Source organism: Engystomops pustulosus, chromosome 6 (genome assembly GCF_040894005.1).
Source record: "Engystomops pustulosus chromosome 6, aEngPut4.maternal, whole genome shotgun sequence".
In the NCBI taxonomy this organism is placed as follows: domain Eukaryota; kingdom Metazoa; phylum Chordata; class Amphibia; order Anura; family Leptodactylidae; genus Engystomops; species Engystomops pustulosus.
This window is the reverse complement of record NC_092416.1, coordinates 175423651-175449867: the sequence shown is the minus strand read 5'-3', so window position 1 is coordinate 175449867 and position 26217 is coordinate 175423651. Positions and strand designations below refer to the sequence as shown.

General features: G+C 47.7%; 1 long non-coding RNA gene, 2 other non-coding genes and 1 pseudogene across 3 annotated transcripts; 3 read left to right on the top strand and 1 right to left on the bottom strand.

Moving 5' to 3' along the window:
* Positions 1 to 2867: 2867 nt before the first annotated feature.
* On the top strand, positions 2868 to 2982 carry LOC140066412 (U5 spliceosomal RNA). The gene has a single exon (XR_011848257.1). It is a non-coding gene; the product is annotated as a U5 spliceosomal RNA (small nuclear RNA).
* Positions 2983 to 6301: 3319 nt separating this feature from the next.
* LOC140066406 (U5 spliceosomal RNA) lies at positions 6302 to 6416 on the top strand. The gene has a single exon (XR_011848252.1). It is a non-coding gene; the product is annotated as a U5 spliceosomal RNA (small nuclear RNA).
* Positions 6417 to 7531: 1115 nt separating this feature from the next.
* On the bottom strand, positions 7532 to 25167 carry LOC140066185 (uncharacterized). The gene is made up of 3 exons (XR_011848147.1): positions 24751 to 25167; positions 14776 to 14898; positions 7532 to 7753 (listed from the first exon to the last, which is right to left on the bottom strand). It is a non-coding gene; the product is annotated as an uncharacterized lncRNA (long non-coding RNA).
* Positions 9458 to 9607, top strand: LOC140066414 (U5 spliceosomal RNA; annotated as a pseudogene).
* Positions 25168 to 26217: the final 1050 nt, after the last annotated feature.

The following is a 26217-nucleotide window of genomic DNA, read 5'->3' as shown; positions in this document are numbered from 1 at the left end:
TAGCTGTGCGATATGGATACAATGAAACTTATTACAATTATGTTATTGCTTCCCATAGAAATGATTCCCCCTGTATATGTACGTGTAAGGAATATCATGGTGGCGCCACCTAGTGGTGTATATCAAATAGTATATGGCTCTCCCTGTCATGTTTAAAAATGTAGAGAAAATTATTATTATTTATATAGCGCACACAGATTACGCAGCGCTGCACAAAACTTGTCACATCAATCCCTGTCCCCAATGGGGCTGACAATCTAATCCACCTACCAGTGTGTATGGAGTGTGTAAATCCTTCTCATATCCATTATCCATCTCATATACACACACACTGGAGATAAAAAGTCAGGAACCATCTCTATTGATGAACATTTGATGGATATGTGAGGGGTCCTCATCCACTATAACAGGGTTTTACACAATTTCCAAAGTATTAACATAAAATCTTTATGTTGCAAACAGTGTAATGATGATAATTAGGGAACAGCAATGACTGGAGCACAGAGAAAGATAATAATGACATTTTCTGCAGGTTCCAGCAGTCACCAATCAATTGGAAAAGCACAGGACCTCCGCCCCGGCCAAAGGGACCTCAGCTCCGGCCACAGGGACCTCAGCTCCGGGCAAAGGGACCTCAGCTCCGGGCACAGGGACCTCAGCTCCGGGCACAGGGACCTCAGCTCCGGGCACAGGTCCTCAGCCCCGGCCACAGGGACCTCAGCTCCGGGCACAGGGACCTCAGCTCCGGGCACAGGGACCTCAGCCCCGGCCACAGGGACCTCAGCCCCGGCCACAGGGACCTCAGCCCCGGCCACAGGGACCTCACTAGTCTGTCACTCGGCTCTGCTGGGATCTGCTCCACTTTTCTTCCAGCCTCTTCCACAGTTCTGTGACTCTTGTGGGTTTCTTTGTCCGTTTTCTATTGGGTTTAGACCAGGATGTTTTGATACACATGCGTTAGTCGCGACAGGTGACTGCACCCTCAAGGTGCCTCTAATTTTGATGAGCTTTAGAATACCCGTCACGCGCTCGTCTTCATGGAGAGCCCAGAGATCAGCGCTCGGCAGTGCACGTCTTCTGCGGTTACATAGTCGGTTTAACATTTCTCTCTCAGCCAACAAGCTAAGGGGACGGTGCGGCAGGCGTCCCTTCGTGCTCCTTTTTGATGGCGGTTGTGGCACAGTTCCCGCATCACTACGAGGGAGCCATCTCCATCACTCCCTGTGCCCTCTTCCTCCACCACCGGGTGTGACCCATCAAAACTTTGGTGACTACCCTCGAAACATGTACCAAGCAGAGGTTAGAAGAGAGATGCACCATACAGGTAATAGGTTGGGCACACGGCTGCAGATGGCACACGAAGCATCACTCGAATATGTCATTCATGGATTCCCTTCTTGTAATAAGAACAAAGGGAATCCTTGCATCCAATAACACAGTGATGCAGGGAGTGCCATCCCTGTGCCTGGTGCATGAATACTGGGCCTCACATGTCCAGTGCATGGATCTGGCACAAATGGTGACCAAATATTGGAGGTCGGGGATCACCGACCCTGTGATACTGTCTGGTGAGGACGTTCCTGCACCACCTTTTTGCCCCGAACCAAAAACTCTCCCACATGTTTGTCCCATAACACGGGACCCCCCTGGACCAGGGTGATACATTCTTCAGCGACCTCAGAAACTTCTCTGTGCTGCAAACCCCTGGGAGCCGTAGGTCCTGCAACATGTGCTGGACTCCAGGACCACCCATCGCCTAAAAACGGGTCACTTCTTGAAGTGACGTGCCGCAAATATGGCCAAAAAAATAGGATACCTCCGGGTGCTAGGCCAAAAATTCAGTGGTGTACATGAGGCCGGAGACACTACCCAACCCCGTGGACAACGAATCACTCAGAGGTACAGTGCCCCGGGGGGGCCTGATTGCACTGATCAATGTGGTGATGCTCTGCAGGAACCAGGGAAATTTGCTGAATATCAGCGATATGTGTCCAGACTTTTCTGAGTGTGAAAGCATAAAATAACAGAATACTGGATTGTGGCTGAGTGAAGAGGGACGTTTGAAGTAACACTTCCCCGCAGATTCTAAACTTGACTCATCTCTGGTAAATACGACTCTTTTCTGCTCACTGTCACATGACTTTGGTGATTTTCTTTCAGGTAAACGGATGAGATTACACATCAAAGAGGGAATTCTAGAAAGGGCATTTCATACCAGTCCGGGATGTACGTGGGAATTGTCATTTATTTGAAAAGTTCAGCCAATTTTCGGAAACATTTTGGGCAGAGTTTATCACTTACCTTGTACCTAGAAGATAAATTACTCAGGACAAATATGAGAGAAGAGAAAGCAGTGGAACAGGACGAACAGCACAACATGTGTGTGAACAACGACTAATAGAGTCTCTGTTTCTTGCCATGCTGATTGTCTCCCGCTGCTCGTCCCATCCCCCGATGCGTTTACTCTGTGTCTACTCTCTGCCAAAACCTGATATAGCAGTGCCATCCCCCTCCTCCCCCACCGGCCGCCCCATCCCCCTCTTCCTTCCCAACCTACCGCCCCTCTCTACTCAATAGAGGAATCTCCCGCCTTTTCTGCAGGAACCGGTCATGTGATCAGGCTCCTGTGACAACTTCCTGTCCTGATTTGCATATTACCCAGGAGGCCTCTTCACAGATGTAACTTCCTGTTCTCTCTCCCGTGGTGTTTGTGATTTATCTCATGGAGGTTGAGTAACGGATGAGATAAATGCGTCCCCAGGACGCGGGACGTGTCACCGGCTCCTCCTATACACAGAGCGCGTCCTCTCCATGAGTGTAATGGGGGGAGCAGAGACCCCACACAATGTCAGCGCCGGCTCATAGTTATACTCTGGTTTCTCTTCAGAACGCAAAAATCTTTCGCCTTTTACTAAAGATTACCGTGGAGAGGAACAACTATGAGTTCCAAATAATTTTTTGATGCCCAGCGCAGGCTGGGCCCCCCACCCTGGTCAAAGACAGAACTAATTTACCCAACACTTGGTAAGCCTACAGTCCATGAGAATGAGGGGGTGACACAAGAGCTTACAGTCTATGAGGGGGTGACACAAGAGCTTACAGTCTATGAGGATGAGGGGGGGGACACAAGAGCTTACTGTCGATGAGGGTGACACAAGAGCTTACAGTCTATGAGGATGAGGGGGTGACACAAGAGCTTACTGTCTATGAGGATGAGGGGGTGACACAAGAGCTTACTGTCTATGAGGATGAGGGGGTGACACAAGAGCTTACAGTCTATGAGGATGAGGGTGACACAAGAGCTTACTGTCTATGAGGATGAGGGGGTGACACAAGAGCTTACAGTCTATGAGGATGAGGAGGTGACACAAGAGCTTACAGTCTATGAGGATGAGGGGAGGACACAAGAGCTTACAGTCTATGAGGATGAGGGGAGGACACAAGAGCTTACAGTCTATGAGGATGAGGGTGACACAAGAGCTTACAGTCTATGAGGATGAGGGGTGACACAAGAGCTTACAGTCTATGAGGATGAGGGGAGGACACAAGAGCTTACAGTCTATGAGGATGAGGGGTGACACAAGAGCTTACAGTCTATGAGGATGAGGGGGTGACACAAGAGCTTACAGTCTATGAGGATGAGGGGTGACACAAGAGCTTACAGTCTATGAGGATGAGGGGGTGACACAAGAGCTTACAGTCTATGAGGATGAGGGGGTAACACAAGAGCTTACAGTCTATGAGGATGAGGGGTGACACAAGAGCTTACAGTCTATGAGGATGAGGGGCTGACACAAGAGCTTACAGTCTATGAGGATGAGGGGAGGACACAAGAGCTTACAGTCTATGAGGATGAGGGGTGACACAAGAGCTTACAGTCTATGAGGATGAGGGGGTGACACAAGAGCTTACAGTCTATGAGGATGAGGGGTGACACAAGAGCTTACAGTCTATGAGGATGAGGGGTGACACAAGAGCTTACAGTCTATGAGGATGAGGGGGTGACAAGAGCTTACAGTCTATGAGGATGAGGGGGTGACACAAGAGCTTACAGTCTATGAGGATGAGGGGTGACACAAGAGCTTACAGTCTATGAGGATGAGGGGGTGACACAAGAGCTTACAGTCTATGAGGATGAGGGGTGACACAAGAGCTTACAGTCTATGAGGATGAGGGGTGACACAAGAGCTTACAGTCTATGAGGATGACGGGGTGACACAAGAGCTTACAGTCTATGAGGATGAGGGGGGAGACACAAGAGCTTACAGTCTATGAGGATGAGGGGGTGACACAAGAGCTTACAGTCTATGAGGATGAGGGGGGTGACACAAGAGCTTACAGTCTATGAGGATGAGGGGGGACACAAGAGCTTACAGTCTATGACAGTGATGGCGAACCTTTTAGAGACCGAGTGCCCAAGCTACAATATAAATCCACTTATTTACTGTGAAGTGCCAATATGGCATTTTAAGCAGTAACTTATTGTTACCTGTTCTTCGACATCTTTCAATCGTATCCGCCCCCTGAGGCCACCAATACAGTTGAAAGAAAGAGTGCAAATTCAGACTCTCATTGTAGCTTCTCTTCAGGGTCTCACTGTAGAGAAAGAATGAAGGGTCCAGCAGGGGGACCTCAAAAAGATAATGCAGCCCTGTCACTTTTCAAGCAGTTCAACAGTCAATGAAGTATTACTTAAAAATAGCGCTGAGAGCAAAATCTCTTAAGTTGCCTGGGACAGCAGAAAGATTTGGTGGATTTGTACCTGTCTGGTGAACTTTGTCCTGGGGTGATAACCTGAGTGCCCACAGAAATGGCTCTGAGTGCCACCTCTGGCACCCGTGCCATAGGTTCGCCACCACTGGTCTATGAGGATGAGGGGGTGACACAAGAGCTTACAGTCTATAAGGATGAGGGGGTGACATAAGATCTTGCAGTCTATGATCCATGCGTTTTTGTTTTTTTTTGCAAATGGAGGAAAAGTCCTGCAGCCTCCGTCATTTTTCCATCCAAAAAATTCATGGAAAACAGATCCCTGCCTAAACGGAACATAACGGATGACATCAAATTCCTATGGATGTCAATGGGATTTGTAACGGATGCGTTCAACCTCCGCTAAACCTTCACGTTTTATGGAGGGAAGGAACATCAGTGTGAGATGAGAATTACTGGGGCTTATTCCAGGAGTGAAGAAAACATGGACATTGTATCAATAGGGAAATACAATGAGACAATTATCAAATCATTAGAGGGGTTCACCCAAGATTGTAAAAACGTGTCTGACTTCTTCCCAAAACAGCGCCACACCTGACCATGGGTAGTGTTTGGTATTGCAACTAAGCTCCATTCATTTCTCTACAGCTGAGCTGCAATACCTGCACACACCATGGTCAGGTGTGGCGCTGTTTCTGGGAAAAAAGTAGACATCTTGTCTACTTTGCTCCTCCAGACTCCATCCTCCTCCTCCAGGCTCCATCTTCCTCCTCCAGGCTCCATCTTCCTCCTCCAGTCGCCATCTTCCTCCTCCAGGCCCCATCTTCCTCCTCCAGGCTCCTCTCCCTGGACCTCTCTTCCCCTTGGTCCTCCTCCTCCTGGAGACATTACTCTCTGGGTCTTGTGCTATGAGGACACAGACTCTGATGTGAGATGTAGATGAAGGATCTGGTGTCACGTCCTATCAGCCGATGTCTGACCCTTCATGTGCACAGGTGACCCTGAGACTAGACCATTGTTCACACCAGTAATTAGCATCTCAGACGTTATAATGAGGTTACACTCAGAGGAAACAATGGAAGACCCAAATACTGATAAGAGAAGTCACCGACCCGTCTGTAGGTCACACAATGCCGGTTCTGTGCGGCCTCTCAGGAGACGGATCGCGCTCCCAGTTACTCCCATTATCCACATTATAGTACTGGAGATTCTTCGCGGATCGGAGGAGATTATTGTATGATCCGGGCCGGATACTTGTGGGACCCGCAGGCGACATAATGACGTTATCCGTGTCCTTGTATTATTACATTACACCTCTCTGTGCTGATAACAAGGGGGAGGGGCCTTCCTGTAACCACTTCCTGTCCTGATTTGCATATTACCCAGGAGGCCTCTTCACAGATGTAACTTCCTGTTCTCTCTCCCGTGGTGTTTGTGGTTTATCTCATGGAGGTTGAGTAACGGATGAGATAAATGCGTCCCCAGGACGCGGGACGTGTCACCGGCTCCTCCTATACACAGAGCGCGTCCTCTCCATGAGTGTAATGGGGGGAGCAGAGACCCCACACAATGTCAGCGCCAGCTCATAGTTATACTCTGGTTTCTCTTCAGAACGCAAAAATCTTTCGCCTTTTACTAAAGATTTCCGTGGAGAGGAACAATTATGAGTTCCAAATAATTTTTTGAAGCCCGGCGCAGGCTGGGCCCCCCACCCTGGTCAAAGACAGAACAAACAGCACCCAACACACACATCTGCTAAGCTAACAGTCTATGAGGATGAGGGGGTGACACAAGAGCTTACAGTCTATGAGGATGAGGTTTACACAAGAGCTTACAGTCTATGAGGATGAGGGGATGACACAAGAGCTTACAGTCTATGAGGATGAGGGGGTGACACAAGAGCTTACAGTCTATGAGGATGAGGGGTGACACAAGAGCTTACAGTCTATGAGGATGAGGGGTGATACAAGAGCTTACAGTCTATGAGGATGTGACACAAGAGCTTACAGTCTATGAGGATGAGGGGGTGATACAAGAGCTTACAGTCTATGAGGATGAGGGGGTGACACAAGAGCTTACAGTCTATGAGGATGAGGGGGGGACACAAGAGCTTACAGTCTATGAGGATGAGGGGGTGACACAAGAGCTTACAGTCTATGATCCATGCGTTTTTGTTTTTTTTTGCAAATGGAGGAAAAGTCCTGCAGCCTCCGTCATTTTTCCATCCAAAAAATTCATGGAAAACAGATCCCTGCCTAAACGGAACATAACGGATGACATCAAATTCCTATGAATGTCAATGGGATTTGTAACGGATGCGTTCAACCTCCGCTAAACCTTCACGTTTTATGGAGGGAAGGAACATCAGTGTGAGATGAGAATTACTGGGGCTTATTCCAGGAGTGAAGAAAACATGGACATTGTATCAATAGGGAAATATATGAGACAATTACCAAAACATTAGAGGGGTTCACCCAAGATTGTAAAAACGTGTCTGACTTCTTCCCAAAACAGCGCCACACCTGACCATGGGTAGTGTTTGGTATTGCAACTAAGCTCCATTCATTTCTCTACAGCTGAGCTGCAATACCTGCACACACCATGGTCAGGTGTGGCGCTGTTTCAGGAAGAATGCAGACATGTTTTTCAACCTCAGGAGAAACCTTGTAACTATTACACATAAAGTAACAGGAATTATTTATAATTAGTAACAATCCACCAACATATTACCATTACTCATTCGCCAGTCACCATCTTCCTCCTCCAGGCACCATCTTCCTCCTCCAGTCACCATCTTCCTCCTCCAGGGTCCATCTTCCTCCTCCGGTCTCCAACTTCCTCCTCCAGGCTCCAGCTTTCTCCTCCAGGCTCCATCCTCCTCCTCCAGTCACCATATTGCTCCTCCAGGCTCCATCTTCCTCCTCCAGGCTCCATCTTCCTCCTCCAGGCTCCATCTTCCTCCTCCAGGCTCCTATTGGCTCTCCCTGGATGTCTCGTCCCCTTGGTCTTCCTCCTCTGGAGACATTACTCTCTGGGTCTTGTGCTATGAGGACACAGACTCTGATGTGAGATAGATGATAACAATCCCCCAACATATTACCATTTCTTCTTCTCCAGTCACATCTCCCCCCCCCCCCCCCTTCCTCCAGGCTCCATCAAACTCCTCCAATCACCATCTTACTCCTCCAGGCTCCATCTTCCTCCTCCAGGAAACCATCTTCCACCTCCAGGATCCGTCCTTCTCCTTCAGTCACCATCTTCCACCTCCAGGCTCCATCTTCCTCCTCCATGCTCCTCTTGGTTCCCCTTGGATCTCTCTTCCCCTTGGTCTTCCTCCTCCTGGAGACATCATCAGGCTTCATCCTCCTCCTCCAGGCTCCATCATACTCATCCAGTCACCATCTTCCTCCTCTAGTTGCATCTCCATCTTTCTCCTCCAGTCACCATTTTCCTCCTCCAGGCTCGATCCTCCTCCTCCAGGCTCCATCTTCTTCCTCCAAGAAACCATCTTCCTCCTCCAGGCTCCTCTTGGTCCTCCCTGGATCTCTCTTCACCTTGGTCTTCCTCCTCCAGGCTCCATCTTCCTCCTCCAGGCTATATTCTCCTCCTCCAGGCTATATTCTCCTCCTCCAGGCTATATTCTCCTCCTCCAGGCTATATCCTCCTCCTCCAGGAAACCATCTTCCTCCTCCAGGCTCCATCCTTCTCCATCAATCACCATCTTCCTCCTCCACTCTCAAACCTCTTCCAGGCTCCTCTTGGTTCTCCCTGGATGTCTCTTCCCCTTGGTCTTCCTCCTCCAGGCTCCATCTTCCTCCTCCAGGCTCCATCCTCCTCTAGGATCCATCTTCCTCCAGGCTCCATCTTCCTCCTCCAGTCGCCATCTTCCTCCTCCAGTCGCCAGCTTCCTCCTCCAGTCGCCATCTTCCTCCTCCAGTCGCCATCTTCCTCCTCCAGGCACCACCTTCCTCCTCCAGGCTCCTCTCCCTGGATGTCTCTTCCCCTTGGTCCTCCTCCTCCTGGAGACATTACTCTCTGGGTCTTGTGCTATGAGGACACAGACTCTGATGTGAGATGTAGATGAAGGATCTGGTGTCACGTCCTATCAGCCAATGTCTGACCCTTCATGTGCACAGGTGACCCTGAGACTAGACCATTGTTCACACCAGTAATTAGCATCTCAGACGTTATAATGAGGTTACACTCAGAGGAAACAATGGAAGACCCAAATACTGATAAGATTATGTCCACCCAGAGAAGTCACCGACCCGACTATAGGTCACACAATGCCGGTTCTGTGCGGCCGCTCAGGAGACGGATCGCGCTCCCAGTTACTCCCATTATCCACATTATAGTACTGGAGATTCTTCTCGGATCGGAGGAGATTATTGTATGATCCGGGCCGGATACTTGTGGGACCCGCAGGCGACATAATGACGTTATCCGTGTCCTTGTATTATTACATTACACCTCTCTGTGCTTATTACATGGGGGAGGGGCCTTCCTGTAACCACTTCCTGTCCTGATTTGCATATTACCCAGGAGGCCTCTTCACAGATGTAACTTCCTGTTCTCTCTCCCGTGGTGTTTGTGGTTTATCTCATGGAGGATGAGTAACGGATGAGATAAATGCGTCCCCAGGACGCGGGACGTGTCACCGACTCCTCCTATACACAGAGCGCGTCCTCTCCATGAGTGTAATGGGGGGAGCAGAGACCCCACACAATATCAGCGCCAGCTCATAGTTATACTCTGGTTTCTCTTCAGAACGCAAAAATCTTTCGGGTATGTAACTCTGACTTATGCTCATTCAATAAAGCCTTTTACTAAAGATTTCCGTGGAGAGGAACAATTATGAGTTCCAAATAATTTTATGATGCCCGGTGCAGGCTGGGCCCCCCACCCTGGTCAAAGACAGAACAAACAACACCCAACTCATCCATGTGCTATGCCTACAGTCTATGAGGATGAGGTGGTGACACAAGAGCTTACAGTCTATGAGGATGAGGGGTGACACAAGAGCTTACAGTCTATGAGGATGAGGGGTGACACAAGAGCCTACAGTCTATGAGGATGAGGTGGTGACACAAGAGCTTACAGTCTATGAGGATGAGGGGGTGACACAAGAGCTTACAGTCTATGAGGATGAGGGGTGACACAAGAGCTTACAGTCTATGAGGATGAGGGGTGACACAAGAGCCTACAGTCTATGAGGATGAGGTGGTGACACAAGGGCTTACAGTCTATGAGGATGAGGGGTGACACAAAAGCTTAGTCTATGAGGATGAGGGGATGACACAAGAGCTTACAGTCTATGAGGATGAGGGGGTGACACAAGAGCTTAGTCTATGAGGATGAGGGGGTGACACAAGAGCTTAGTCTATGAGGATGAGGGGTGACACAAGAGCTTACAGTCTATGAGGATGAGGGGTGACACAAGAGCTTAGTCTATGAGGATGAGGGGTGACACAAGAGCTTACAGTCTATGAGGATGAGGGGGTGACACAAGGGCTTACAGTCTATGAGGATGAGGGGTGACACAATAGCTTAGTCTATGAGGATGAGGGGGTGATACAAGAGCTTACAGTCTATGAGGATGAGGAGGTGATACAAGAGCTTACAGTCTATGAGGATGAGGGGGGACACAAGAGCTTACAGTCTATGAGGATGAAGGGGTGACACAAGAGCTTACAGTCTATGAGGATGAGGAAGTGATACAAGAGCTTACAGTCTATGAGGATGAAGGTGTGACACAAGAGCTTACAGTCTATGAGGATGAGGGGTGACACAAGAGCTTAGTCTATGAGGATGAGGGGGTGACACAAGAGCTTACAGTCTATGAGGATGAGGGGGTGACACAAGAGCTTAGTCTATGAGGATGAGGGGTGACACATAAGCTTACAGTCTATGAGGATGAGGGGGTGACACAAGAGCTTAGCGTCTATAAGGATGAGGGGTGACACAAGAGCTTACAGTCTATGAGGATGAGGGGGTGATACAAGAGCTTACAGTCTATGAGGATGAGGAGGTGATACAAGAGCTTACAGTCTATGAGGATGAGGGGGGACACAAGAGCTTAAAATCTATGAGGATGAAGGGGTGACACAAGAGCTTACAGTCTATGAGGATGAGGAAGTGATACAAGAGCTTACAGTTTATGAGGATGAGGGGGTAACACAAGAGCTTACAGTTTATGAGGATGAGGGGTAACACAAAAGCTTGCAGTCTATGAGGATGAGGGGGGTGATACAAGAGCTTACAGTCTATGAGGATGAGGGGGGTGACAAAAGAGCTTACAGTCTAAGAGGATGAGGGGGGGGCACAAGAGCTTACGGTCATCGAGCATGAGGGGGTGACACAGGAGCTTACAGTCTATGAGGATGAGGGGTGACACAAGAGCTTACAGTCTATGAGGATGAGGGAGTGACACAAGAGCTTACAGTCTATGAGGATGAGGGAGTGACACAAGAGCTTACAGTTTATGAGGATGAGGGGGTGACACAAGAGCTTACAGTCTGTGAGGATGAGGGGTAACACAAGAGCTTGCAGTCTATGAGGATGAGGGGGGTGACACAAGAGCTTACAGTCTATGAGGATGAGGGGGTGACACAATAGCTTACAGTCTATGAGGATGAGGGGGGGCACAAGAGCTTACGGTCTATAAGCATGAGGGGTGACACAAGAGCTTACAGTCTATGAGGATGAGGGGGTGACACAAGAGCTTACAGTCTATGAGGATGAGAGGGTGACACAAGAGCTTATAGTCTATGAGGATGAGGGGGTGACACAAGAGCTTACAGTCTATGAGGATGAGGGGGTGACACAAGAGCTTACAGTCTATGAGGATGAGGGGGTGACACAAGAGTTTACAGTCTATGAGGATGAGGGGGTGACACAAGAACTTAGCGTCTATAAGGATGAGTAGGTGACACAAGAGCTTACAGTCTATGAGGATGAGGAGGTGATACAAGAACTTACAGTCTATGAGGATGAAGGGGTGACACAAGAGCTTACAGTCTATGAGGATGAGCGGGTGACACAAGAGCTTACAGTCTATGAGGATTAGGGGGTGACTCAAGAGCTTACAGTCTATGAGGATGAGGGGGTGACACACGAGCTTATAGTCTATGAGGGTGAGGGGGTGACACAAGAGCTTACAGTCTATGAGGATGAGGGGGTGACACAAGAACTTACAGTCTATGAGGATGAGGAGGTGACACAAGAGCTTACAGTCTATGAGGATGAGGGGGTGACACAAGAGCTTACAGTCTATGAGGATGAGGGGGAGGCACAAGAGCTTACAGTCTATGAGGATGAGGGGTGACACAAGAGCTTACAGTCTATGAGGATGAGGGGTGACACAAGAGCTTACAGTCTATAAGGATGAGGGGGTGACACAAGAGCTTGCAGTCTTTGAGGATGAGGGGTGACACAAGAGCTTACAGTCTATGAGGATGAGAGGGTGACACAAGAGCTTACAGTCTATGAGGATGAGAGGGTGACACAAGAGCTTACAGTCTATGAGGATGAGGGGTGACACAAGGGCTTACAGTCTATGAGGATGAGGGGGGACACAAGATCTTACAGTCTATGAGGATAAGGGGTGACACAAGAGCATACAGTCTATGAGGATTAGGGGGTGACCCAAGAGCTTACAGTCTATTAGGATGAGGGGATGACACAAGAGCTTACAGTCTATTAGGATGAGGGGGTCACACAAGAGCTTACAGTCTATGAGGATGAGGGGTGACACAAGAGCTTACAGTCTATGAGGATGAGGGGGTGACACTAGAGCTTACAGTCTATGAGGATGAGGGGGTGACACACATGAGCTTACAGTCTATGAGGATGAGGGGGTGATACAAGAGCTTACCGTCTATGAGGATGAGGAAGTGGAGACGCAAGAGCTTACAGTCTATGAGGATGAGAGGGTGACACAAGAGCTTACAGTCTATGAGGATGAGGGGTGACACAAGGGTTTACAGTCTATGAGGATGAGGGGGTGACACAAGAGCTTACAGTCTATGAGGATGAGGGGGTGACACAAGAGCTTACAGTCTATGAGGATGAGGAGGTAACAAAAGAGCGTACAGTCTATGAGGATGAGGGGGTGACACAAGAGCTTACAGTCTATGAGGATGAGGGGTGACACAAGGGTTTACAGTCAATGAGGATGAGGGGGTGACACAAGAGCTTACAGTCTATGAGGATGAGGGGGGACACAAGAGCTTACAGTCTATAAGGATGAGGGGGTGACACAAGAGCTTGCAGTCTATGAGGATGAGGGGTGACACAAGAGCTTACAGTCTATGAGGATGAGGGGGTGACACAAGAACTTACAGTCTATGAGGATGAGGGAGTACACAAGAGCTTACAGTCTATGAGGATGAGGGGAGACACAAGAGCTTACAGTCAATGAGGATGAGGGGGTGACACAAGAGCTTACAGTCTATGAGGATGAGGCGGTGACACAAGAGCTTACAGTCTATGAGGATGAGGAGGGGGTGACACAAGAGCTTACATTCTATGAGGATGAGGGGGTGACACAAGAGCTTACAGTCTATGAGGATGAGGGGTGACACAAGAGCTTACAGTCTATGAGGATGAGGGGGTGACACAAAAGCTTACAGTCAATGAGGATGTGGGGGTGACACAAGAGCTTACAGTCTATGAGGATGAGGGGTGACACAAGAGCTTACAGTCTATAAGGATGAGGGGGTGACACAAGAGCTTGCAGTCTATGAGGATGAGGGGTGACACAAGAGCTTACAGTCTATGAGGATGAGGGGGTGACACAAGAACTTACAGTCTATGAGGATGAGAGGGTGACACAACAGCTTACAGTCTATGAGGATGAGAGGGTGACACAAGAGCTTACAGTCGATGAGGAGGGGAAGACACAAAAGCTTACAGTCTATGAGGATGAGGGGGTGACACAAGAGCTTACAGTCTTTGAGGATGAGGAGGGGGTGACACAAGAGCTTACAGTCTATGAGGATGAGGGGGTGACACAAGAGCTTATAGTCTATGAGGGGTGACACAAGAGCTTACAGTCTATGAGGATGAGGGGGTGACACAAGAGCTTACAGTCTATGAGGATGAGGGGGTGACACAAGAGCTTACAGTCTATGAGGATGAGGGGTGACACAAGAGCTTACAGTCTATGAGGATGAGGGCGTGACAGAAGAGCTTACAGTCTATGAGGATGAGGGGGTGACACAAGAGCTTACAGTCTATGAGGATGACGGGGTGACATAAGAGCTTACAGTCTATGAGGATGAGGGGGTGACACAAGAGCTTACAGTCTATGAGGATGAGGGGTGACACAAGAGCTTACAGTCTATGAGGATGAGGAGGGGGAGACACAAAAGCTTACAGTCTATGAGGATGAGGAGGTGACACAAGAGCTTACAGTCTATGAGGATGAGGAGGACACAAGAGCTTACAGTCTATGAGGATGAGGGCGTGACACAAGAGCTTACAGTCTATGAGGATGAGGGGGTGACACAAGAGCTTACAGTCTATGAGGATGAGGGGGTGACACAAGAGCTTACAGTCTATGAGCATGAGGGTTGACACAAGAGCTTACAGTCTATGAGCATGAGGGTTGACACAAGAGCTTACAGTCTATGAGGATGAGGCGGTGACACAAGAGCTTATAGTCTATGAGGGGTGACACAAGAGCTTACAGTCTATGAGGATGAGGGGGTGACACAAGAGCTTACAGTCTATGAGGATGAGGGGGTGACACAAGAGCTTACAGACTATGAGGATGAGGGGGTGGCACAAGAGCTTACAATCTATGAGGATGAGGGGGTGACACAAGAGCTTACAGTCTATGAGGATGAGGGGTGACACAAGAGCTTACAGTCTATGAGTATGAGGAGTGACACAAGAACTTACAGTCTATGAGGATGAGGGGGTGACACAAGAGCTTACAGTCTATCAGGATAAGGGGTGACACAAGAGCTTACAGTCTATGAGGATGAGGGGGTGACACAAGAGCTTACAGTCTATGAGGATGAGGGGGGACACAAGAGCTTACAGTCTATTACACTACATTACCTTTACTTCTTATTAGTTCCCCTTCTTCTCCAGGCACCATCCTCCTCCTCCAGGCTCCTCTCCCTGGATCTATCTTCCCCTTGGTCTTCCTCCTCCTGGAGATGTTACTCTCTGGGTCTTGTGCTATGAGGACACAGACTCTGATGTGAGATGTAGATGAAGGATCTGGTGTCATGTCCTATCAGCCAATGTCTGACCCTTCATGTGCACAGGTGACCCTGAGACTAGACCATTGTTCACACCAGTAATTAGCATCTCAGACGTTATAATGAGGTTACACTCAGAGGAAACAATGGAAGACCCAAATACTGATAAGATTATGTCCATCCAGACAAGTCACCGACCCGTCTACAGGTCACACAAATATAACAGATTAGAAGATTTTCATAAACTGAAACCTGCATTTCTTACATCAATACATGAAATATACACACAGTGATGTCACAGTACAGGGATAATACACACAGTGATGTCACAGTACAGGGATAATACACACAGTGATGTCACCGTACAGAGATAATACACACAGTGATGTCACAGTACAGAGATAATACACACAGTGATGTCACAGTACAGGGATAATACACACAGTGATGTCACAGTACAGGGATAATACACACAGTGATGTCACAGTACAGGGATAATACACACAGCGATGTCACAGTACAGGGATATTACACACAGCGATGTCACAGTACAGGGATAATACACACAGTGATGTCACAGTACAGGGATAATACACACAGTGATGTCACAGTACAGAGATAATACACACAGTGATGTCACCGTACAGAGATAATACACACAGTGATGTCACCGTACAGGGATAATACACACAGTGATGTCACAGTACAGGGATAATACACACAGCGATGTCACAGTACAGGGATAATACACACAGTGATGTCACAGTACAGGGATATTACACACAGTGATGTCACAGTACAGGGATAATACACACAGTGATGTCACAGTACAGGGATAATACACACAGTGATGTCACCGTACAGAGATAATACACACAGTGATGTCACAGTACAGAGATAATACACACAGTGATGTCATAGTACAGGGATAATACACACAGTGATGTCACAGTACAGGGATAATACACACAGTGATGTCACAGTACAGGGATAATACACACAGCGATGTCACAGTACAGGGATATTACACACAGTGATGTCACAGTACAGGGATAATACACACAGTGATGTCACAGTACAGGGATAATACACACAGTGATGTCACAGTACAGAGATAATACACACAGTGATGTCACCGTACAGAGATAATACACACAGTGATGTCACCGTACAGGGATAATACACACAGTGATGTCACAGTACAGGGATAATACACACAGCGATGTCACAGTACAGGGATAATACACACAGTGATGTCACAGTACAGGGATAATACACACAGTGATGTCACAGTACAGGGATAATACACACAGTGATGTCACCGTACAGAGATAATACACACAGTAATGTCACAGTACAGGGATAATACACACAGTGATGTCACAGTGCAGGGATAATACACACAGTGATGTTACAGTGCAGGGATAATACACACAGTGATGTCACACTACAGGGATAATACACACAGTGATGTCACAGTACAGGGATAATACACACAGTGATGTCACAGTACAGAGATAATACACACAGTGATGTCACAGTACAGGGATAATACACACAGTGATGTCACAGTACAGGGATATTACACACAGTGATGTCACAGTACAGGGATATTACACACAGTGATGTCACAGTACAGGGATAATACACACAGTGATGTCACAGTACAGGGATAATGCACACAGTGATGTCACAGTACAGGGATATTACACACAGTGATGTCACAGTACAGGGATATTACACACAGTGATGTCACAGTACAGGGATAATACACACAGTGATGTCACAGTACAGGGATAATACACACAGTGATGTCACAGTGCAGGGATAATACACACAGTGATGTCACACTACAGGGATAATACACACAGCGATGTCACAGTACAGGGATAGTACACACAGTGATGTCACAGTACAGGAATAATACACACAGTGATGTCACAGTACAGAGATAATACACACAGTGATGTCACAGTACAGGGATAATACACACAGTGATGTCACAGTACAGGGATAATACACACAGTGATGTCACAGTACAGAGATAATACACACAGTGATGTCACAGTACAGGGATAATACACAGTGATGTTATAAAACTATAAAAGTTTTGGTATTGCTATAACTCTTCCGTGTATAGCCAAGCACTGAAAGGCAAGAAATAAGAACCCCCCCCCCCCCCCCCCCCAAAAAAAATTACATTATAATACATTATGCAGCCGATGTATTAAAGAACATGTACCACCAGGATAAATGATTGTAAACCAGGTACACTGACATACTGGTGTGTGAATCCCCACCCCAGGACGATCTACTCTTCTTTAATCCTCTAATTCCCTGTTTTGTTTTGTTTTTTTACAAAAAAAGGCTTCTAAAATTATGCAAATGAACCTAAGGAGCTCCAGGTTCCATAGGTGTTTATGGAGCCTGGAGCACCTATGGCTCATTTGCACAATTTTTAAAGCCTTTTTTTCTTAACAACAAGGGCATAAGAAGATATAAGTAGAGAAGATCTTGCCAGAGGGGGCTCACACCAGCATGTCAATGTACCTGGTTTACAATCCTTCATCCTGGTGGTAGAGATCTTTTAAAGGGCACCTACCACCACAAATCTACCTATAAAGGTAGATTGGGTGGTAGGTGGATCATTGGGACGTGAGGATAGCGCTTTTAAGGGCTAATCCTCATGTCCCCACACTTTTTTGCTAACTTTTATTAGATATATATTCAAATTTACTTATGCGGCTACAGGGGCGTGGAGTAGCCGCATCTGAGGTTACACAAGGCGGCTACTCCACGCCCCGGTAGCCTCTTTTCCCCTCCTACTCACCCATGTTCGGCGCGCAGCTCCGCGTAGCTGCAAGCCCTCGTCCGGCGATCCTGCCGTCTGCGCATGCGCAGAAGAGCAGGCCCGCGCCTGTTTCGGAGCAGTGACCGCGCGGGCCTGCTCTTCTGCGCATGCGCAGACGGCAGGATCGCCGGACGAGGGCGCGGAGCTGCGCGCCGAAGATGGGTGAGTAGGAGGGGAAAAGATGCTACCGGGGCGTGGAGTAGCCGCCTCGTGTAACCTCAGATGCGGCTACTCCACGCCCCTGTAGCCGCATAAGTAAATTTGAATATATATCTAATAAAAGTTATCAAAAAAGTGTGGGGACATGAGGATTAGCCCTTAAAAGCGCTATCCTCACGTCCCAATGATCCACCTACCACCCAATCTACCTTTATAGGTAGATTTGTGGTGGTAGGTTCCCTTTAAGGCTGGCACGGCACTCGTAGGCCTGAAATGAAATCTTCATAAAAACTGGAGCACGAGACGTGACATATCGGCTCCTATATACACAGGAAAATGTTGCCTCTAAAAAATACAACCCATCCTGCTAAAAACAAGCTCTTCTCATAAGAACACGAGACGTCTTGGGTTTGCCGGATGATGGTGATCTGAGGATAACTCATACATAAAGGCTCTGTCTCCATATCCAACCATTCTGTACCAAGATGCTCGCCCTATGGATCGCTTCCAGTACTGCCATTTTGGTCCACCTCATAGAGGCCGGGTGTAATAAGATGGCTGCAACACAAGTAACCCCTTGTTCAAGTCCCTTCAAGGACTAGAACGTTTTTTATTTTTTGCTGTTTAATAAAGTTTCTAAAAACAATACAAAAAATATTCATGTATTTTCTTTTTTTTTTTTAACCTTGTTCCTCTAAAATTCCCGTATAACCCCTTCAACGTGACATTACACTTACACTTACATTTACTAAGGGTCCGAAGCGCATATTTCCGCCGCGTTTTCCGAATTTTGCCGCTTTGCGCCGAATGGCCCCGGATTTTTGGCGCATGCAATGAAAAACAAGGGGCGTGGCCGTCGGAAAACCCGACGGATTTGGAAAAATTGCGGTATTTAAAAACAAAAACAAAAAAAGTGTCGCTTGGCACGCACTTACATGCACCAGGAATAGGAAGGTGAACTCCGGCGGACCTCGGCGCAGCAGCGACACCTGCTGGATATCGGGCACACTACCTTAGTGAATCGCGGGAAGACCCGAATCCTCGTCGGAGAACGCGCCGCTGGATCGCGACAGGACCGGGTAAGTAAATCTGCCCCATTATGTTGGCATCCAAAAATAACAAAAACCAAGACCTCGTACAGCCGTGTCAATAGGAAAATGTGTGGCTTTTCAAATGCAAAAGAACTGAATAATAACTACAACATCTCTAAGCGCCTGTTCACACCTGTACAGCAGCGTCCGATATCTCCAGGTCACGTGACTAGATATTGAGCAGTCACATGACCCTGACGTTACCCATAGCTATGGTCTACGTCAGTCCTTGGCGTCTACACACTGCTCGGATCGGAGGAGATTATTGTATGATCCGGGCCGGATACTTGTGGGACCCGCAGGCGACATAATGACGTTATCCGTGTCCTTGTATTATTACATTACACCTCTCTGTGCTTATTACATGGGGGAGGGGCCTTCGTGTGACCACTTACTGTTCTGATTTGCATATTACCCAGGAGGCCTCTTCACAGATGTAACTTCCTGTTCTCTCTCCCGTGGTGTTTGTGGTTTATCTCATGGAGCTTGAGTAACGGATGAGATAAATGCGTCCCCAGGACGCGGGACGTGTCACCGGCTCCTCCTATACACAGAGCGCGTCCTCTCCATGAGTGTAATGGGGGGAGCAGAGACCCCACACAATGTCAGCGCCGGCTCATAGTTATACTCTGGTTTCTCTTCAGAACGCAAAAATCTTTCGCCTTTTACTAAAGAAAACACTCACTTTCCACTGGATTTGGACTTTTACAGGGGATTCTGGGTCACGCATACATTATGCAAATGGCCCAAACCAGGAAGTGGACTTTTGCTAGGTTCCCTTCCTTGTTTTTCCCCCTTCTGTGTCTGTCTTTCAATAAAGCTTCGGGCAAGTGTTACCCCCACCCCTTCCCCTTCCACCCCGCACCCTTTTCCGTTTTTACACTTTGTCGTCGCCATAATTGAAATGCAATGCGTGTTTAGTTAGGTCAATTGAGAGAGCAGTGTGCAAGTATAGTGTTTTCATGCCATGGTTGAGGATTATACTCCTGTGTGCTGTCAACACTACGTATGAATCTTAATTTATTGTATATGTAGTGTCATAGTCTGTGCTGTGACACAGTATACGCTGTATGTCTGTGCAAATGTATGTAACTTTGACTTATGCTCATTCAATAAAGCCTTTTACTAAAGATTTCCGTGGAGAGGAACAATTATGAGTTCCAAATAATTTTTTGATGCCCAGCGCAGGCTGGGCCCCCCACCCTGGTCAAAGACAGAACAAACAGCACCCAACACACACATCTGCTAAGCTAACAGTCTATGAGGATGAGGGGGTGACACAAGAGCTTACAGTCTATGAGGATGAGGGGAGACACAAGAGCTAACAGTCTATGAGGATGAGGGGGTGACACAAGAGCTTACAGTCTATGAGGATGAGGGGGTGACACAAGAGCTTACAGTCTATGAGGATGAGGGGGTGACACAAGAGCTTACAGTCTATGAGGATGAGGGGGTGACTCAAGAGCTTACAGTCTATGAGGATGAGGAGGTGACACAAGAGCTTACAGTCTATGAGGATGAGGAGGTGACACAAGATCTTACAGTCTATGAGGATGAGGGGGTGACACAAGAGCTTACAGTCTATGAGGATGAGGGGGTGACACAAGAGCTTACAGTCTATGAGGATGAGGGGGTGACTCAAGAGCTTACAGTCTATGAGGATGAGGAGGTGACACAAGAGCTTACAGTCTATGAGGATGAGGGGGTGACACAACAGCTTACAGTCTATGAGGATGAGGGGGTGACACAAGAGCTTACAGTCTATGAGGATGAGGGGGTGACACAAGAGCTTACAGTCTATGAGGATGAGGGGGTGACACAAGAGCTTACAGTCTATGAGGATGAGGGGGTGACACAAGAGCATACAGTCTATGAGGATGACACAAGAGCTTACAGTCTATGAGAATGAGGGGGTGACACAAGAGCTTACAGTCTATGAGGATGAGGGGGTGACGAGAGCTTACAGTCTATGAGGATGAGGGAGTGACACAAGAGCTTACAGTCTATGAGGATGAGGGGGTGACACAAGAGCTTACAGTCTATGAGGATGAAGGGTGACACAAGGGCTTACAGTCTGTGAGGATGAGGGGGTGACACAAGAGCTTACAGTCTATGCGGATGAGGGGGTGATATAAGAGCTTGCAGTCTATGAGGATGAGGGGGGTGACACAAGAGCTTACAGTCTATGAGGATGAGGGGGTGACACAAGAGCTTACAGTCTATGAGGATGAGGGGGTGACACAAGAGCTTACAGTCTATGAGGATGAGGGGATGACACAAGAGCTTACAGTCTATGAGGATGAGGGGGTGATACAAGAGCTTACAGTCTATGAGGATGAGGGGGGACACAAGAGCTTACAGTCTATGAGGATGAGGAGGTGACACAAGGACTTACAGTCTATGAGGATGAGGGGGTGACACAAGAGCTTACAGTCTATGAGGATGAGGGGGTGACACAAGAGCTTACAGTCTATGAGGATGAGGGGGTGACACAAGAGCTTACAGTCTATGAGGATGAGGGGAGACACAAGAGCTAACAGTCTATGAGGATGAGGGGGTGACACAAGAGCTTACAGTCTATGAGGATGAGGGGGTGACACAAGAGCTTACAGTCTATGAGGATGAGGAGGTGACACAAGATCTTACAGTCTATGAGGATGAGGGGGTGACACAAGAGCTTACAGTCTATGAGGATGAGGGGGTGACACAAGAGCTTACAGTCTATGAGGATGAGGGGGTGACTCAAGAGCTTACAGTCTATGAGGATGAGGAGGTGACACAAGAGCTTACAGTCTATGAGGATGAGGGGGTGACACAACAGCTTACAGTCTATGAGGATGAGGGGGTGACACAAGAGCTTACAGTCTATGAGGATGAGGGGGTGACACAAGAGCTTACAGTCTATGAGGATGAGGGGGTGACACAAGAGCTTACAGTCTATGAGGATGAGGGGGTGACACAAGAGCATACAGTCTATGAGGATGACACAAGAGCTTACAGTCTATGAGGATGAGGGGGTGACACAAGAGCTTACAGTCTATGAGGATGAGGGGGTGACGAGAGCTTACAGTCTATGAGGATGAGGGAGTGACACAAGAGCTTACAGTCTATGAGGATGAGGGGGTGACACAAGAGCTTACAGTCTATGAGGATGAAGGGTGACACAAGGGCTTACAGTCTGTGAGGATGAGGGGGTGACACAAGAGCTTACAGTCTATGCGGATGAGGGGGTGATATAAGAGCTTGCAGTCTATGAGGATGAGGGGGGTGACACAAGAGCTTACAGTCTATGAGGATGAGGGGGTGACACAAGAGCTTACAGTCTATGAGGATGAGGGGGTGACACAAGAGCTTACAGTCTATGAGGATGAGGGGATGACACAAGAGCTTACAGTCTATGAGGATGAGGGGGTGATACAAGAGCTTACAGTCTATGAGGATGAGGGGGGACACAAGAGCTTACAGTCTATGAGGATGAGGAGGTGACACAAGGGCTTACAGTCTATGAGGATGAGGGGGTGACACAAGAGCTTACAGTCTATGAGGATGAGGGGGTGACACAAGAGCTTACAGTCTATGAGGATGAGGGGGTGACACAAGAGCTTACAGTCTATGAGGATGAGGGGGTGACACAAGAGCTTACAGTCTGTGAGGATGAGGGGGTGACACAAGAGCTTACAGTCTATGAGGATGAAGGGTGACACAAGGGCTTACAGTCTGTGAGGATGAGGGGGTGACACAAGAGCTTACAGTCTATGCGGATGAGGGGGTGATATAAGAGCTTGCAGTCTATGAGGATGAGGGGGGTGACACAAGAGCTTACAGTCTATGAGGATGAGGGGGTGACACAAGAGCTTACAGTCTATGAGGATGAGGGGGTGACACAAGAGCTTACAGTCTATGAGGATGAGGGGGGCACAAGAGCTTACAGTCTTTGAGGATGCGGGGTGACACAAGAGCTTACAGTCTATGAGGATTAGGGGTGACACGAGCTTACAGTCTATGAGGATTAGGGGTGACACAAGAGCTTACAGTCTATGAGGGTTAGGGGGACACAAGAGCTTACAGTCTATGAGGGTTAGGGGGACACAAGAGCTTACAGTCTATGAGGATGAGAGGGTGATACAAGAGCTTACAGTCTATGAGGATGAGAGGGTGATACAAGAGCTTACAGTCTATGAGGATGAGAGGGTGACACAAGAGCTTACAGTCTATGAGGATGAGGGGGTGACACAAGAGCTTACAGTCTATGAGGATGAGGGGAGAACAGGAGCTTACAGTCTATGAGGATGAGGGGAGAACAGGAGCTTACAGTCTATGAGGATGAGGGGGTGACACAAGAGCTTACAGTCCATGAGGATGAGGGGGTGACACAAGAGCTTACAGTCTATGAGGATGAGGGGGTGACACAAGAGCTTACAGTCTATGAGGATGAGGGGGTGAAACAAGAGCTTACAGTCTATGCGGATGAGGGGGTGATATAAGAGCTTGCAGTCTATGAGGATGAGGGGGGTGACACAAGAGCTTACAGTCTATGAGGATGAGGGGGTGACACAAGAGCTTACAGTCTATGAGGATGAGGGGGTGACACAAGAGCTTACAGTCTATGAGGATGAGGGGGTGACACAACAGCTTACAGTCTATGAGGATGAGGGGGTGACACAACAGCTTACAGTCTATGAGGATGAGGGAGTGACACAAGAGCTTACAGTCAATGAGGATTAGGGGGACACAAGAGCTTACAGTCTATGAGGATTAGGGGTGACACAAGAGCTTACAGTCTATGAGGATTAGGGGGACACAAGAGCTTACAGTCTATGAGGATGAGAGGGTGATACAAGAGCTTACAGTCTATGAGGATGAGAGGGTGACACAAGAGCTTACAGTCTATGAGGATGAGGGGGTGACAAAAGAACTTACAGTCTATGAGGATGAGGGGAGAACAGGAGCTTACAGTCTATAAGGATGAGGGGGTGACACAAGAGCTTACAGTCTATGAGGATGAGGGGGTGACACAAGAGCTTACAGTCAATGAGGATGAGGGGGTGACACAAGAACTTACAGTCTATGAGGATGAGGGGAGAACAACACAAGAGCTTACAGTCTAGGAGGATGAGGGGGGTGACACAAGAGCTTACAGTCTATGAGGATGAAGGGGTGACACAAGAGATTACAGTCTATGAGGATGAGGGGAGAACAGGAGCTTACAGTCTATAAGGATGTGGGGGTGACACAAGAGCTTACAGTCTATTAGGATGAGGGGGTGACACAAGAGCTTACAGTCTATGAGGATGAGGGGGTGACACAAGAGCTTACAGTCTATGAGGATGAGGGGGTGATACAAGAATTTACAGTCTATGAGGATGAGGGTGTGACACAAGAGCTTACAGTCTATGAGGATGGGGGTTGACACAAGAGCTTACAGTCTATGAGGATGAGGGGGTGACACAAGAGCTTACAGTCTATGAGGATGAAGGGGGACACAAGAGCTTACAGTCTATGAGGATGAGGGAGTGACACAAGAGCTTACAGTCTATGAGGATGAGGGTGTGACACAAGAGCTTACAGTCTATGAGGATGGGGGTTGACACAAGAGCTTACAATCTATGAGGATGAGGGGGTGACACAAGAGCTTACAGTCTATGAGGATGAAGGGGGACACAAGAGCTTACAGTCTATGAGGATGAGGGGGTGACACAAGAGCTTACAGTCTATTACACCACATTACCTTTACTCTTTATTAGTTCCCTTTCTCCTCCAGGCTCCTCTCCCTGGATGTCTCTTCCCCTTGGTCTTCCTCCTCCCGGCTCCATCTTCCTCCTTCAGGCACCATCCTCCTCCTCCAGGCTCCTCTCCCTGGACCTCTCTTCCCCTTGGTCTTCCTCCTCCTGGAGACATTACTCCCTGGGTCTTGTGCTATGAGGACACAGACTCTGATGTGAGATGTAGATGAAGGATCTGGTGTCACGTCCTATCAGCCAATGTCTGACCCTTCATGTGCACAGGTGACCCTGAGGCTAGACCATTGTTCACACCAGTAATTAGCATCTCAGACGTTATAATGAGGTTACACTCAGAGGAAACAATGGAAGACCCAAATACTGATAAGAGAAGTCACCGACCCGTCTGTAGGTCACACAAATATAACAACCTGCAATATATAAAATATAACAGATTAGAAGGTTTTCATATACTGAGACCTGCATTTCTTACATCAACACATGAAATATACACACAGAGATGTCACAGTACAGGGATAATACACACAGTGATGTCACAGTACAGGGATAACACACACAGTGATGTCACAGTACAGGGATAATACACACAGTGATGTCACAGTACAGAGATAATACACACAGTGATGTTACAGTACAGGGATAATACACACAGTGATGTCACAGTACAGATATAATACACACAGTGATGTCACAGTACAGGGATAATACACACAGTGATGTCACACTACAGGGATAATACACACAGTGATGTCACAGTACAGGGATAATACACACAGTGATGTCACAGTACAGGGATAATACACACAGTGATGTCACAGTACAGATATAATACACACAGTGATGTCACAGTAAAGGGATAATGCACACAGTGATGTCACAGTACAGGGATAATACACACAGTGATGTCACAGTACAGGGATAATACACACAGTGATGTCACAGTACAGGGATAATACACACAGTGATGTCACAGTACAGGGATAATACACACAGTGATGTCACAGTACAGGGATAATACACACAGTGCTGTCACAGTACAGAGATAATACACATTTGAGTATTAATCTCATTATTTGCTCTTAATGTCTTCATGAAGTTATGAATATGAAAGACAAGATGTAATTATGCAAATCACAACATAATTAATTAGAACAAGCAGAAGAACATAACTTACAGCGGAATATACAATTACCCTTTAAATATTTACAATGTACTGATGCCATAAGTCAGGTGACTTAATATTCGGTGCAGATATTATAGAATTTTGTGCCAACAAATTAAATAAACAGCCACAGTCATAGAAGTCAGAGACCCGGAGTAAGAGGCGGCGAGTGATACTGAGCGGCGGTGACTTCAGCGCATTCTCCATGATGAAGCCGGTCCCTGTCCCTGTGTTCATTCTCCACAGTAATTGCTTATGATGTGTCCCTGTGACCGGCGCTGCTCTGCGCTGC